Genomic DNA, 14,800 nt, shown 5'->3' on the forward strand with positions numbered 1-14,800 from the left:
AATGAAAAGTTCAAGCACAGTAAAGTGCATCTTTTTCCATTCGTACTCGGAAACTTACAAATTAGAATTTGTTTTCTTTCAGTAATATTGTAACATATGCCATCTGCTGAAAGGGGCTTTCCAGGACTTCTACAATTGCTAACATCAACACTCACCTCTAATATATTCCGACTTAAAGTGTGCAACCTTGTTTAAAATGCACTGCTAAAGCATATATTTTCATGTATCGTTATGTCTGAATGCATGATAACCAGGTTGAAAATCAAATTATCTGTGTTAGGGCGAATATTACAGTGTGAATACTGCCTGCTGTGCTGCGAATGAATCTTGTAAACACAATCAAATCTCTCTCTTTCTCTCTCTCTCACACACAGAGACACACATGCACACCCTTGCACAAGAAAAGAAATTCTTCACCTTCTGCCATCCTATTGTCACGGCAGCTCATGTTTATTGTGAATGACATCTTCAGCTACAACTCAGCATGAGCTCCAGTATGTTGGAACTGAACATTCTACCAGGAAAATCAGCAGTGACATTAAAGTTGTTTCATGAATAATGAAAAAATAAATATCACACTTACTGTAGGTACACAAAATGCTTTGTTTAACTAGAAGTGTTTGCAGAGAAATTCCAGGTCTCTTAGGGTACATATTAAGTGTGGATGAAGCATATATTTAGATGGAGCTGTTTTCATTACACTGGTAATTTTCTAAATTATACAAATGAGAGAACATGTGACCTGTGCTATTTGTAGAATATAGACTGCTCTTTACAATTTGACAAACCATCAGAAAATCATGAAACAACTGACCCATCTACTTGCAGCTATCATGCCTTCTAATATCTTCAGCTCATACATATGGATGGTTTAAAATATGTCTCTCAAGTCAAAATTTGTGTATCAACAGGTTTAATCATTTATGGAAAAAAAGGCCAGAGACAGCAGTGAGATTCTACAAGTGCATAATACAAAGGAGAATTCAATTGTCATGAAGCCATACAAGGCAAGGTTATTGCAAGATCTCTGCAAAGGAAGCTTGAAATGTGACTGTACTGGATCTACATGCTTGCTGGCAGCATCAGCAGGCGTTACTGCCAATCGTCAGAAGTTCACTATCGCAAATTTCAGAAAGGAAAAACAAACTCAGTTTGAATTACAGGGTTACAGTGACCGGGGATTTGTGTCAAAGCTATTTGTTAGAGAAATGCTATATTTTATATCATAAACTATTTATATGGTATTACCATGTAAAACAAGGGCTGGGGTGGTATGGGTGCTAAGGCGCCTGGTTCACAATTCAGAGGTCACAAGTTTGTAGGCCACAGCAGAACCGCTCATGGAGCAGCCATGTCAGATGCCAACAAATCTACAAATTCTGTTAAATAACTTGTCACAAGGACACAAAACGGAAGGACCATGTAAAATAAGAGCAAAGCCTTTGAATAATTTCATGTGCCATGCTATGCTAAAAATTGTAAACCAAAAATACATGATAAATGATTCTACCCAATCTGAATATACTCATCTGTAGGAGTGGAATGAGTCAGGAATAAAACAAATTAAAAGGTCTTAATCCCCATTCCTTGGAATGCTTCATCTATATTAATAACAAGAACATTGAGAAATGTTCAAAAGTGCCAGAAAGGTATGAAAACTAATACTAAACACATTGCCAATATTCTCTTAACTATGGTTTTATATACAGTATCTCTGCATATCAGTATGGAAATTGTATTCTCAATAGAACAAACTGAATGACAATCAGGTAAGGAACTTCATAAATACTACAACCATTAAGTACAGATATAATATTAGCAATTCAAAAGATCATCTCCTGTCTCAAGGAATGAGCAGAATTGTTCCTTTGGCTTTTTCATTGGGGCAGGTAAAATAATAGTGTTTTTCCAATAGAGTTAATGTTTTTTTGTATGTACATATGGTGGTAAATTTTCTAAGAGTTCAGGTTGCAAGCATTTCTTATTCAAACTGGAATTCAAACTCCATTCTAAACAATGTATGCCTTTATTAATCATGGTTTAACAACATTCTTAACCCCCAAAAGAAGCTTTGTAAATAGAAATGCTGTATTAGTTACTGGTGGTAGCACTCAGAACCATACACTTTCTTTCTTCTTTTACCTTTAAGGCATACAGTAGAAAACTAAAAATTTTGCTGCAAAATGGACAAGTACTTGAAGAAGTAAATTATAAAGATACATATTTAAGCCTCCATCATTCTTTCTAAAAAGTCTCAAGATATCTATCTATCTATCTATCTATCTATCTATCTATCTATCTATCTATCTATCTATCTATCTATCTATCTATGTGTGTGTGTTCTTATATATAAAAATTAATGTTAGGCAAGCAACTACAAGCACTGAAAACAGCCTTACAATAGAAAGTATCAGCCATCCTCAAATGCAGGCAGTGCTACTGGTTTCACCAACAATAATAAAATAAAGGTAAAGCACTGTACTAGATCACTTAATTTCACCAACCAAGTAGAATCCAAAATGTTCTGAAAATTAACAAGCAGTTCATTTCAATTTCCTCCAAAACTGCATTCCATCTGTTTTGAGACATTTATTGAATCTTTTGTCATATAAATTATGGCATCCTCCAGGGATTTTAAAATATTTTTCTCCAATGTAATTCATAGAAAGCCAGGGAGGATATAGAACCCACTAGGGAAAATCCAATTTTCAGGTGCTAGTGTTCTTTTTAAACTGCAGCAAAGTCTTGTCTTTTCTTAAACACAGTAAAAGGCAGAAAGTCCAGTATACTTCTACTGTAAAAAAAAAAAAAAAAGGAATTTTAATCTTAAAAATAAGAACTTTTTTAGTGTTTCTACCTTAAAATGTGACTTCCCTCCAGTCTGTTTCTCATTTTGAGTTTTGTATACAATAAGAATGATTCAAATTATATAGAAGAATGCAGCTTCCTGTGTAGCAATCTCCACACTGAAGATAAAGTGGCAAGTCTGACCAAGAAGTTATAGGCTATAAGATTCATCAGTTGTTTTTCAAGAAATATTCTATTTTTTCAGCTAAACTTTTTGTACAGATCCAACAAGATAGGTTTGCAAGCCTAAACATTCAAATAATATGAGCCAGGGTCTCGCATAAGGTCATTGGTGGAGATAGAGGGGCTATGTGGTCAAAGACACGAGATCAAAAACTGTGAGGTTGTAAAATAAATAACCTGGTGCATACTTTTTTGCCTTCTTGTATTTGGGATTTATGTTTTCAAGCTTTTCTTTTGCATCCAAGAGAGCCATAAACTAACTGTTTTAGTAATATGAAAGCCAAGATTCTTGCCTAATCACAAACTTCCAAAAGCACGAGTTTTAAAGTTTTCTGTTTGTTTGTTGTTGTTGTTTTTAAAAGAAGTATTGCACAATTCAAAAGAGCACTGACAGCTCTCTTATTACTAAAACCAGGTCCTCATACATCAGGTCTACACTTCTCACCACTACTGCCTTGAAATACACAAGGCCTGTTTTTTGAGTTGAGGTTGATGCACTATTAACACATATTGCATTAGCAGTGAAATCAGAAGCTGCTAAATTTCTCTCTCTGAGCACAATCATTTTCTCTCAGCAACAGCAAAAGGCCAGCGAAGACTGCTTCACGGGCAAGTAAAAATGTAAGAAGTAAACTGACTACATGAGAAATAAAAAACTCCACTATAATTAGGGCTGTTGAGGGATACATTCAGGATGCATTCAGCTACCTAATACACATACATAAAATTCAAATGCAAGCATCTCTCCACACAAGAAATACATCTAACTCCTTGAAGATTAAACCAATTAGAAGTTTCCTTAAAAATGCACAAAAGGACTAAGGATTTGGACCAACACCTTCTTGTTGATGGAAAACCATACTGTGCTTCTCTTGAATTTCACTCATCGCCTGCTAACTTTAGAAGAAAAGGCTACTGACAGAACAAGGCTGGCAGCTGCAAAACTGAGATGCTACATTTCAGTGTGTAATTTTCTTTCAGCAATATCTCTCCCTAACTCTCCTCTTTAAGAGGCACTGAAAATCCATGTGTCTGGTTCAATTATTGTTATTGTAGCTATGGAACAGAATGTGATGCTTATGAGGGCCTACCTGTCTAGTTAGTTTGCCTTTCTGGGTGCTTCCTTTCTTTGATTCATCATTGCTTATGACATATGTATTGTTTAAACTATGTTCAAGAACAAGTTTCTAATACATTCAGTGTACAAAGGTGAAAGTAGGCAAATGGCATATCAGTTGTATGCATATATCTGTGTAGCAGTCTTAAATGTCGATTTCTTGAGAAAATTCATAAATAAACCATATGTTCCTCGTAAATTGGGAACATATTTATAAATTAGGAACATATTTATATACCCTTTACCTTTCTTTGGCTAGAAAGCACCTGTACTAAATAAATGTCCTTTATGAACACACCTAGGAATTCTCTGTTCTTTCAGTATTAAGAGTACATTATGGAGTCGTATCTAAAGTAATATGAATTCATGCCCCACAAGGCACGATCCTAAATTTAAAGTAATCACCATTCTGTATATATTCTACAGAATTGAAGGGTTCCTGATACGGGGAGAGTCTCTTTTAAGGACAATCCTAAAAATAAGCTAATGCAATGGGGACTGAATTTATTGGACATGTATACTCACCTTCAGTTGATGTTTTCTCTAGGTCAGTTTTCATGTGATTGGCAAGGGATCATGACAGCTTGTATCTTCCTATGAGAAACATGTGTAGACACAGGTAATTAGAACTGCCACTCAGTCTTCCCTGACAACTGCTAGTGCAGTGGCACTGGGCCTCTGAACTAACTGCTACATTTGGAAAATCCTGCCTCTCAGCACCTAAGCCTCAGATGGGCAAACCTCTAATTGCATGTAAACTTTTTGCCAGATATTACCCAAAAAACAAAACAAAACAAAACAAAACAGTGAAGATGCCTTTGTAAGTCACAATGAGATTACCAGAAAAATGCACAAGGATGAAGATTCCAAAGAATGTGCCCCCCTCAATCCATCCCCAAAACAGCTTCCCCCTTCCACTATGAATGGGAGAGAGTGTTATGGTTATAAGATTATGAATAAAATTTCCAGAACACACCTAGACACTTAAAAGCCCTAATTAACATGGCAAGTTAATGGAGTATAGGCTCCTAAGCCATTTAGTTGCTTTTGAAAATGTTCCTCTATTCTGTTGTATTTACAGTGTATTGAATTTTAATGATCTCTCTTTAGTGATAGCTTTCCAGCCCAATCAAAACATGAGTAAAATAATACTCAGTTATTACTGTACTTATACACATGATGATTCATTCCCAATCAGTTAAATATTGCAAATGAAAAAAAAATGAGAGAAAAATAATACACCAGGAAACAGACTGGAAGCATTTCTGATTTTACTATTGTGTTAGCATGAGGATAAAGGTAAAACAAGGCATTTGGAATAAACGTAAAATATCTGAATGGAAATGGCTCTGAACTCTTCTCTCATTCTATAAGATCCATGTTCAAATCATGGAAGAATGCATATAGCGTTAGAGGATGAAACTGGAAGGTTTGTGTTCTTATTCCTGAATTTGCCACAGCCTTGCTAGATGATCTTGGAAAACGAGAAGGTAAGCAGTTTCCTTCTTTGGGAAATGTAGTCAGTAATGGCCATCTTGTGCATATGGATAGGGCCAGGTTACTTAGAACCCACTGTGTCATGTGGACTCATGTTAAGTTGCCTCTTGTTCCATGAATAGGGAAGTAAAGAGGCAGAAGCATTTTACAATGCTAGGATGAAAGAATCAGAAAAGTGTGATCCACAGCCCAGTGAAGTCATTGGAAAAAAATCCTGTTGACCTCAGTAGTTTTTACATGAAGCCAGTGATTTTCATTAGGTGAAGATAAGGTTATTTTTCAGTGCCACACATGGCTTTCACTTGCCAGAAGGGTCATTAAACTGAATTAAATTGCATTTCCTGGGCACAGCATGTGGTAGCTCTCCCCATTCCCTGTTCTTCCCCATTCCCTTCCAATTGCTTATCTACCTGCTCTAGGGGTGGTATAAGCCATCACATAAAATCCACTTACTAGGCGGGTCTACATGTGCAATTGATGCACCTGAATTTTCTGCGTGGAAAATTCAGGCTCACTAAGATGCTCCCTGGTGCATGTGTACATGTGTGCCCCAGTTGGGTACAAATTGAACCCAATGGGAACAGCTTAATCCAGGGCTGCCCCTGCCCTGCTCTGCCTCCCTCTAGGGCCCAGGAGGACCCCCAGGATCTCTGGCAGAGAACACAGGGGTTAGCCCTGAGGTCCAGAGGGTGGAGGGGAGCTGTTCTTGCTTGGCAGGCATCTTTGTCCTAGCTGGGGGGAGATCGGACTGGCCCCACCCAACGAATGGTGAGGGGAGATGTCCTGGCTGGGTGTGCAGCTGCTTCCCAGCCACATGGAGATCAGGACCCATCCTGATCTCCACGTGGCTGGCAGGCAGTGTCCTGCCAAACCGAGACAGCTTTCCCCATGTCCTGTGGCCCACCTGCTGTCTATTGTGCAGTGTTATTAGGCTACTGTGCATTAAGTATCTCATGTCAGAGTCTAAATGTGCAGTTCAGTGCATTAGTTATTGCACCTTTTTTCTAGTACCTATATCTACGGGTACTAGAAAATGGTGTATTTGACTAATATACTGCATAGTCATTATTGCATACATGTAGACAGTGATGTTTTACTGAGCATTAGTCTAATGCACAGTAATGCATCTTGTATAGGTGTACCCACTGAGATTCTAAATCCAGGTGTGGAGGTTTTGTAGGGGGGGTGGGTTCTCACTCTGTCATTGGACATGCAGTCCAGGGAACAAAGTATCCCATTTAGAAGTGTTGTTCATATTAAATACATGGATACATATTAAGTAACTACTCTTAAGAGAGAGGAACAAAAATGTCATGGTTATATTTTAGATAGATAACTGTAAGCGTCCTCCCCAACATGTGCTCCAGAATCAAATAATGTAGTCATGCAAAGACAGAAATTATTTAGTGAACAGTGCCATTTCTTTTTCAGAAGTTGACTGCAACACAGTGGTTGTGTAATTGGGCCATTATGTGGATAATGTTTCAGTAGTGCACACAGGGAATTAAGTTTGGAGCTCTGCTTATTTTGTGGAATTTCCCTGCCCAAGTCTACACACACTGCACTATACACATAAGTCTTGACCTACATTCCATCATATATCCCAAACTTCCCCTCTCTACCCTGTTGAGTAGATCTGCTTGTAGTGGGTAATTATGGTTGTAATTTTTACTGTTATTTTAACATAATGCGTTTATCTGTTAGCAGAGGCTGGTGCACAAGAACGTAACCTATTGAAATTCATTCTTTCAGGATGGCTGCCGTCTCCCGTTATTTGCAGTGAGGGTGCAGCCAGCAGCCAACTCTATCAAGAGCCAGCTGTGGACACCCAGCAGTAAGACAGCTCCACTTCCCCAAATGGTCACTGAACTGGGAACTAGAGGAGATGGCAGCCATTTTGAAACAGAACATTATTTGTTCATGTTTATTTGTCAAGCCTCCTCACAAGGAAAGGTAAGAATGATGAAAAAATGATGGTTAATTCCCAAATACATTTTTTCAAATGAAATTGAAGACGATGGTTTCAGGCACCTTTAAGCATAAAAGAAGTTTTAAACATCTGTTTACTCAGTTATGAAGACATTTCAGTAAGAGGAGCTCTCTGACACCAGGTACTAAATTTCCTAAAGGAGTTAATTGTAACTGTAATCAGTTATTTTTGCAAGTCCTCCAAAATCATTCTGTGCTGAAAAAGTCAGTGCTGTAATTTTGGGGAGTTATTTTTTTAAGCTCAGTCAACTATGGAAGAATAAACAGAACTGAGAATATCAGGATACATGTTAATATAAACGTAATGTGTATGATAAACAGTTGAACCTAGTGGGCATAGCATGAAGGTCCTGCAAGCACATGAATAAAAATAATAACGCCTTTGATTTACTCTGGGTGTGTCTACATGTTCATTAATGTGCAATAGTTACTGTGCATTTAATTTAGTACTTGCTTAATGAAGTATTTTCACATATTACCATGCAGTAGCATCAGTGCATGGGTTTTTAGTGATGCTTACTGAGCAGTACCCTAATACTATGCCACAGTAGTACATTAGCAGGGTTTTTGCCTGCTAATATACTACTGTGCAGGGTTATCAGGCAACTGCACATCAAGCATCTTGTGTAGATGTGCCTAGTCCCTTTTATATTTCCTCCTGGCTCCAGGGGAATGTATTAAGGTGTCCTTTGCTCCAACTGAGCCATACCCATCTCCTATTTCTACCTTCCCTACTCCCAACTCACATGGTGGGGTGGGGTGGGAGGAGGAGGACATAGGAATAAGTAGGAATGGCATGCCCCTGCCTCATGCAGGGGCATGTGTAATATTACCCTAAGTGGTAGCTCTATTCTCAATCTACCCTATTATTCTCACTAATACAGAGAAGCATATTACTCAGTGAGGATGTTAGTGTGACTACTTGGATTGAGGTACTATGCACAGGGGCTGACAGGCACCCGAATCATGCAGCCAGGTGCTTAGAAATCCTTATGAATTTGTATAATGTTGTAGGGCAGCTACAAAATGACCCAGTCCTCGTGGAACTGATTATAGAACTTACTTACAACATTACTGGAGGCAAAGGGTGAAATCTTCATCCCAGTGAAATCAATGAGAAATTTGCTATCAACATATGTGAGGCCTGAGTTTAACCCAAAGGATTTTAAAAATCACTGCAAAGTGGAAGGTCCTATTCTGACAAGTATTATCCCAAAGTATCAATATTTATGTGTCAAGCAGTTTAAATAATTCCTAAAGCCACAATGTTCAGGAAAAAGAGTCCTCTCTTTCCTTGGATTGCAAGATTATGCAAACATAAGGTTTCTTATTTTCTACAATTACCCATAGGCTTGATATGCCTAGTAAGTAAATTACAGTAGCTGTATTTTAACAACTGCAGGAAGGACTATAAAACTTTCTGCCCCTTATTAACTGCTATGTGACTATTAGGTTTATGGGTGAAGTTAACATTGCAGAATAAGAACAAAAACACTGTAAAAGGTTTCCAAAATGTTGAGAAGCAATTTTCCCCATGACATGCAGGAGGGGAAGAGGGGGGAACGTGCCAGCCACTGTAAGTTTTGGAAAGGGTCATGTGCCAATCATACAAAACAAGACTAAATTCTTTGTTGCTAAGTAAATACAATGAATTGTAAATTTGTTGGGTAACATGAAGTTTAAACTAAGCTTGCTGTTTGGAGCTCCAAAATATCTATTGAAAGTTCATGGAAAATGAAAACTGCCTCTTTAAAAATCAGCTTGCAGCTTGTAGTTCCCCAGAACAGAGCCCCTGGGCAAGTGGTTAAAAATATGATTTTTATAAACAAACCTGACATAGCAAACTTAATGCAATTCCTATGCATATAACATCACTTATGTGTGCAACTTGTTTAAATTATAGCTGTAGAGAGAAGGAAATAAAACTGGCATATTAACCTTTTGTATAACAATGCTTGCATACTGGTAGTATTCAGCAGCAAAGGATATTATAGTGGCTCCCACTAGCACAGCTGTAGTTAAGGGTCTGTCAGAATTTTTGTTCTAAACCTCTGCTCAGAGTTTATTAATTCAGCCATAAGTATCTGTTCCAGATCAAGCTTGGCATTCAGTCCTGAGTACAAAAAAACTTTCTTTAGTAAAAAGTCCTCTCCCCCACCACCCACATCCATCAGTCTATATTTCAAGTCCTTTTGTACATTTCTACATGTCAAAAATGGATTTCTTGATATGTAACTGACCAAAAGCCCACCACGTGGAATAAACCAATCATTTTTGCCTTTTTTTTCTTGAGAAACCGCATACAGTATACCAATTTAAAAAGACATGCTATACTGCACAGGCGCTGAAATGTTTTTGGCTGTTTGTAGTCTGGAAGTTCATTTCCTTAGACTCAGGTTTTTAAAGTCAATGTGACCTAACCTCCTGGGTGCCTAAATCACTTCTGAAAATAAAACTTAGCTGCCCAAATCACATAGGCCTTGCTACGCTGAGCAAGCAATGCCTGAACACCTTTAAAAAATCTGTCCCTAGAGACATTATATCATAACACACCTGAGTGTTGTACAGTGGACATAAAAAATCACTTATGGCTGAAATTTAGCATGTAAAGTTCACATCTTGGGAACAATCTATTTTTTGGTAGATGTTCAACAGTATTAAAAGCTCATCATTTTAAATGTATTTTTATATAGCCAACAGAAGCATTGCAGGTAGTGAATGCTAGGTAAAAAAGTTTGCATGCAATGCAATTTATTTTTGGTCTACATCATTCTTATGTCAGTGTTGCCTATATATGTTTCAAAGCTTTTAAAATTCTGTAAATTTTAAAAATTCATTCAAAAGTTAAAAACCCATTTTTTATCATGGGACACAGTGTTTCTTGGATCTCTCCGTTATATAAAAGTCTAGTTTTGGCAGGAATGTGTGGCTCGACACTGAATGACACATTAAGAAGGAATATTGTAAGGCTTCATGGTTACTGATTTCTTTGTTTCACTTGGGGAACCCCATTAGCCTTACATGAAGCTGCATAGCTGTAGCTGAGGGTAGAATCTAAAGACAGTGGGGCTACACAGATCTAAAAGAGAACACTATCAACCATTTGGGTAATGGCATATTAGTAGGAAAGCACTAAGCCAGGTTTTCGGAGTTGAGTCAACGAGTCTGAAACAGACCAAAAATTTCCCTTTATTTGCCAGTGAATACAATTAATTTATATATGGAGGCCATTGTAGGGATAATAACCATGGAAGAGACATAGTTTTTAGAGTCATTTTTCAGAGCAGAACCAACATTTTAATTGCCCTGACATGAAAAAGTGTGTGTGCGTGTGGGGGGGGGGGGGGAGGGGGGGCGAGGATCATTGAACTGGAGAATGCAGAATTAGGAACAAGGATTCAAATGCTGAAATCCTGACCATATTGCAATCAATGGCGAAATCTCCCTTGATTTCACTGGGGCCAGGATTTCGACTAAGAAAATGGCAGATATGGAAAAAAAAGAGTTTTAAAAGAGAAAAAAGGACAGAGGAAATAGCAAAGTGTTAATTATATATGCCAAAGAGTGAATACTATATACACAATTTCTCCAAGCATACATTATTATATAGCTTATTTGCACAATACCTTTTGTGGAAAGCAGGAATCTATGAGCATGCCAGTAACATTTCATACATACAATTGGGCCAAGTTTTTTTATTTGCAGGAAGGGTTCAGAGTCTTGATTAAATAAAGAAACTTAAAATTACAGGATTTGGTTCTTACATGTGAAATTGATTTGAGAATTTCCAAGCATATCAGATAAGTAGTTTATAAGTTAGAATGATTTAATGTTTTGATTTTTTTTTTTAAAGAAATGAGTAACTCTATCTCAGACCATTTTTTGCCCCAAGTGACCCTAATAATAGAACAATTCAGATTTTTCAAACTTACTGAAATCCTTTACATATCTTCATGGAAAATATTTTTTTAAATCAGTGGTCATTCTTTGCTGCCACCCTTCATAAGATGAGGCTGATGAAGAGTGATCTATTTTAAATCGCAAATCCATGTTTGGATTTCTTTTAAGTGCACCATTTTTTAGTGATTCATATCCCTTCATTATTTATACAAGGTATTTTACTGCATTCTTTGGCTATTATTGATTACATCACCTTTTTGGTTATTTTTCATTTATAAATCATAGAAATAATAGAAAAGTAGGGTTGGAAGGCCCCTTCAAAGGTCATCTACTCCAACCCCCTGTCTGAGGTACAATCATCCCTATCCAAACCAATCCAAATCCATTGTCTAATCCAGTGGTTCTCAACTTTTTAAGACGCAACACACCCCTCATCCAACTCAAGGCACCTTTCCATAACTTCTGTGAATTGGGTGGTAATTCATCTGAAAATAATAATTAATTACAGGGCTTATCTCCTTGCAGACGGGTCAGACAGTGAGAGCAGGGGAGCAGACAGGCAGAGAAAGCCTGTGCCTGCCTTTATCTGCTAATCTTCTCCCATCTAAAGCCTGAGCTTGTGATTATTTGCTTATCTCATCACACTACCAGTGGCACCCTTCAAAGGATCTCACAAAATCCTCTTTGAGAATCACTGGTCTAACCTCTTAGCAAAACCACACAGTGGACACATCTACACAAGATGCATTAATACGAATTTGCCTAATGTAATGCACATTACAAACTGGCATCTATAGATGGCACCCTTAAAGCACATTAAAAATGATGAAATTAGGCTAACTGTACCTAAATTTGATACCTGCAAATGCAAATATCAAATTTAGGCGTGATTAGTTAAAGCGCATTAATGAATGTGTAGACATGACCTGGCACTAACTTTAGAGCTGGGTCTGCCCAGCCACTAGGGGCACATGGTAGAGCTGCAGGGACTTGGCACTAACTTTAGTGCCAAGTGCACTAGTTTTAGTGCCAAGTCCCTGCACGTGTAGACCCTTACCCCCCAAAATTAAGCTTATTTAGCTTAATGTGTATTAAATTTAGTCATGCTTAAATGCATATGTAGACGTGCCCAGTCAACCCTAGCATGGGAGAAGGTATAGCTTCTCTTCACTTCCTCTGTAGTTGTGAAATACATAATTACATAATTCAAAAGCAGTCTTTATTGAAGAATAAACTAAAAATAAAAATAGATGTTAACAATAAAAAATACTGTTGTAATGTAGCAATGTTATGAGTTTGAATTTTATGACCAATAAAACATGGTACAATAGACAGTGAATTAAGTACTGCCAACCAATTCTGAATTTTTCATACTAATTTGGGACTGCACCAAACCTGAAACATTACTTGGCCATATCTTTTCACTTTTATTTACATAAAGAACAACATTCAGTTCAGGGTAGGTTTTACACCAAACATTTTATTTTGAGTTAAACAAACTACTTGATGCCATTTTCAGAGGCATAACAGTGCAGCTGTATGCTCAGGGCAGCCATGTGATACCCAGGGCAGCACCAGCTGCTGCAGTGCTGATTGCAGTGACACAATCAATTGCCATTCCAGTTGCAGCTATTTTTGTGCCTCTCCACAAAACTGGCACCTGCAGCTGCTGACCCAATTGTCTGCCCCTCACATTCCCCAGTTATGCTACTTGTCCTTCTGCTGGTATATATACCAGGCTATTCTTGTGCTGAGTCTTCCTTTACCGTATATACTACCTCTGCCTTAGGAAGTCATTGAAGTATATACTATGAAACAGCTACCTTTTCAATCCATATACTTCTTAGAACATATCAGAATACATTCTGATCCTTGGCTCACATGGAGCAACCCCTTAATAAATCTTGATTTAAATGCATTAGAAAAATACATAAATAAAATAAAAAAGGAAAAGCAGATATGGGATTAAATTAAGAAAGAATGAAAGAATGGTAGCAAAATTGATTCCAGTCACCTGGTTTTATGCAAAATAGATTGTGTCAAACAAGTTTGGTTGATGAAGATAAACATCTTGATGTAATACGCTTACACTTCTGTAAGGTGCTTTAGTACTGTTGGAAATTCGATATTAGCACTATTCAAAATTAGTGTCTTTTAAGTGGATTAAAAACTGATTATCTGATAGATCGCAAACATAATTGCAAATGAACTTTCAATTAATGCTTCTAGTTGGGTCTTACACAGCTCTATTCAGGATGCAAGTAATACACAATATATTTATCAACAGATCTGAGAAAAAATACAGCACCTTTGATGGTGAAGTATGCAACTGAGTGAGGAGAATGAATCATCTGAGAGAGCTGGCTGAAATTTTGATGTAATCTAGCCCACAATCAGTCCCAGTAGAACTACTTGGATGAATCCAGTCTGTAGGATTAGTAATAAAGGCTTGGAATAGCACATGACCAAAGATCAGCGTACACAAGTAGAAAGAAACAGCTCAATCTATACTGAACCAACAATGAGCTGGCAAGAAATTTAATCCCAAAAGGTCAGACACACATCTAACAGGCCTTGGTCAGGTCTTTGTATCTGAATGTTATAAAACGAGGAAATACAAGCCCTAATGGTTTAATGGTTTTGCCCTTGACTGTGTTAGCAGGGACCTATCTTCTTACATGGTAAATTAGTTACTTCCAGCCTACACTTGATTCCTAAGTGGTAGAGAAACAGATGCAATGCTAGCAGAACAAGAAACTAATCCAAATATCTAAACAATGCTACTTACAGGTATTTCAATTTTAATCCAGATTGTGAAAAAAGCACTGCCACATTTGGCATTCAGGAGCTGAAATTACAAGGAAGGCTTCTCCTTTTTGTGCCATCTTGCAGTGTCATCAAAGGTCATTGTATATTGCAGATATCAGGGGATAATGAGTTAGGGTCATGCATAATGATGTGAGGCTCCAGGTAACAGAGGAGACATTCTTCTGTTCCTTCCCCTAGGTTGGATGTTTGGATCACTTACAAACTCTAGTCACATCCACACAGATACAGTTTCCAAGCCTGGCACAGCACAGTCCATTGGGTGATAAAGGTGTTGTAGGTTGCATTATGCCTTTCATTACCTAGAGCCACTTCTTGTATAAAAACAAGGTTAGCAGGGAGTTTCTAAAAGACCCAAGCAAATGTCGCTTACTTTTTAGACGACAAAACTCCCTATTTTCATGGTTAAAATAGGAGGCTTTGTTTCACATCTACTCTGAA

At 37.6% G+C, this 14,800-nt stretch overlaps 1 long non-coding RNA gene across 1 annotated transcript; it reads right to left on the reverse strand.

The window, feature by feature from the left end:
- Positions 1-899: 899 nt before the first annotated feature.
- LOC109286473 (uncharacterized) lies at positions 900-14,800 on the reverse strand. The gene is made up of 3 exons (XR_002094514.2): positions 14,322-14,800; positions 4,673-4,741; positions 900-2,794 (listed from the first exon to the last, which is right to left on the reverse strand). It is a non-coding gene; the product is annotated as an uncharacterized LOC109286473 (long non-coding RNA).

This window comes from Alligator mississippiensis, chromosome 1, assembly GCF_030867095.1.
Source record: "Alligator mississippiensis isolate rAllMis1 chromosome 1, rAllMis1, whole genome shotgun sequence".
In the NCBI taxonomy this organism is placed as follows: domain Eukaryota; kingdom Metazoa; phylum Chordata; order Crocodylia; family Alligatoridae; genus Alligator; species Alligator mississippiensis.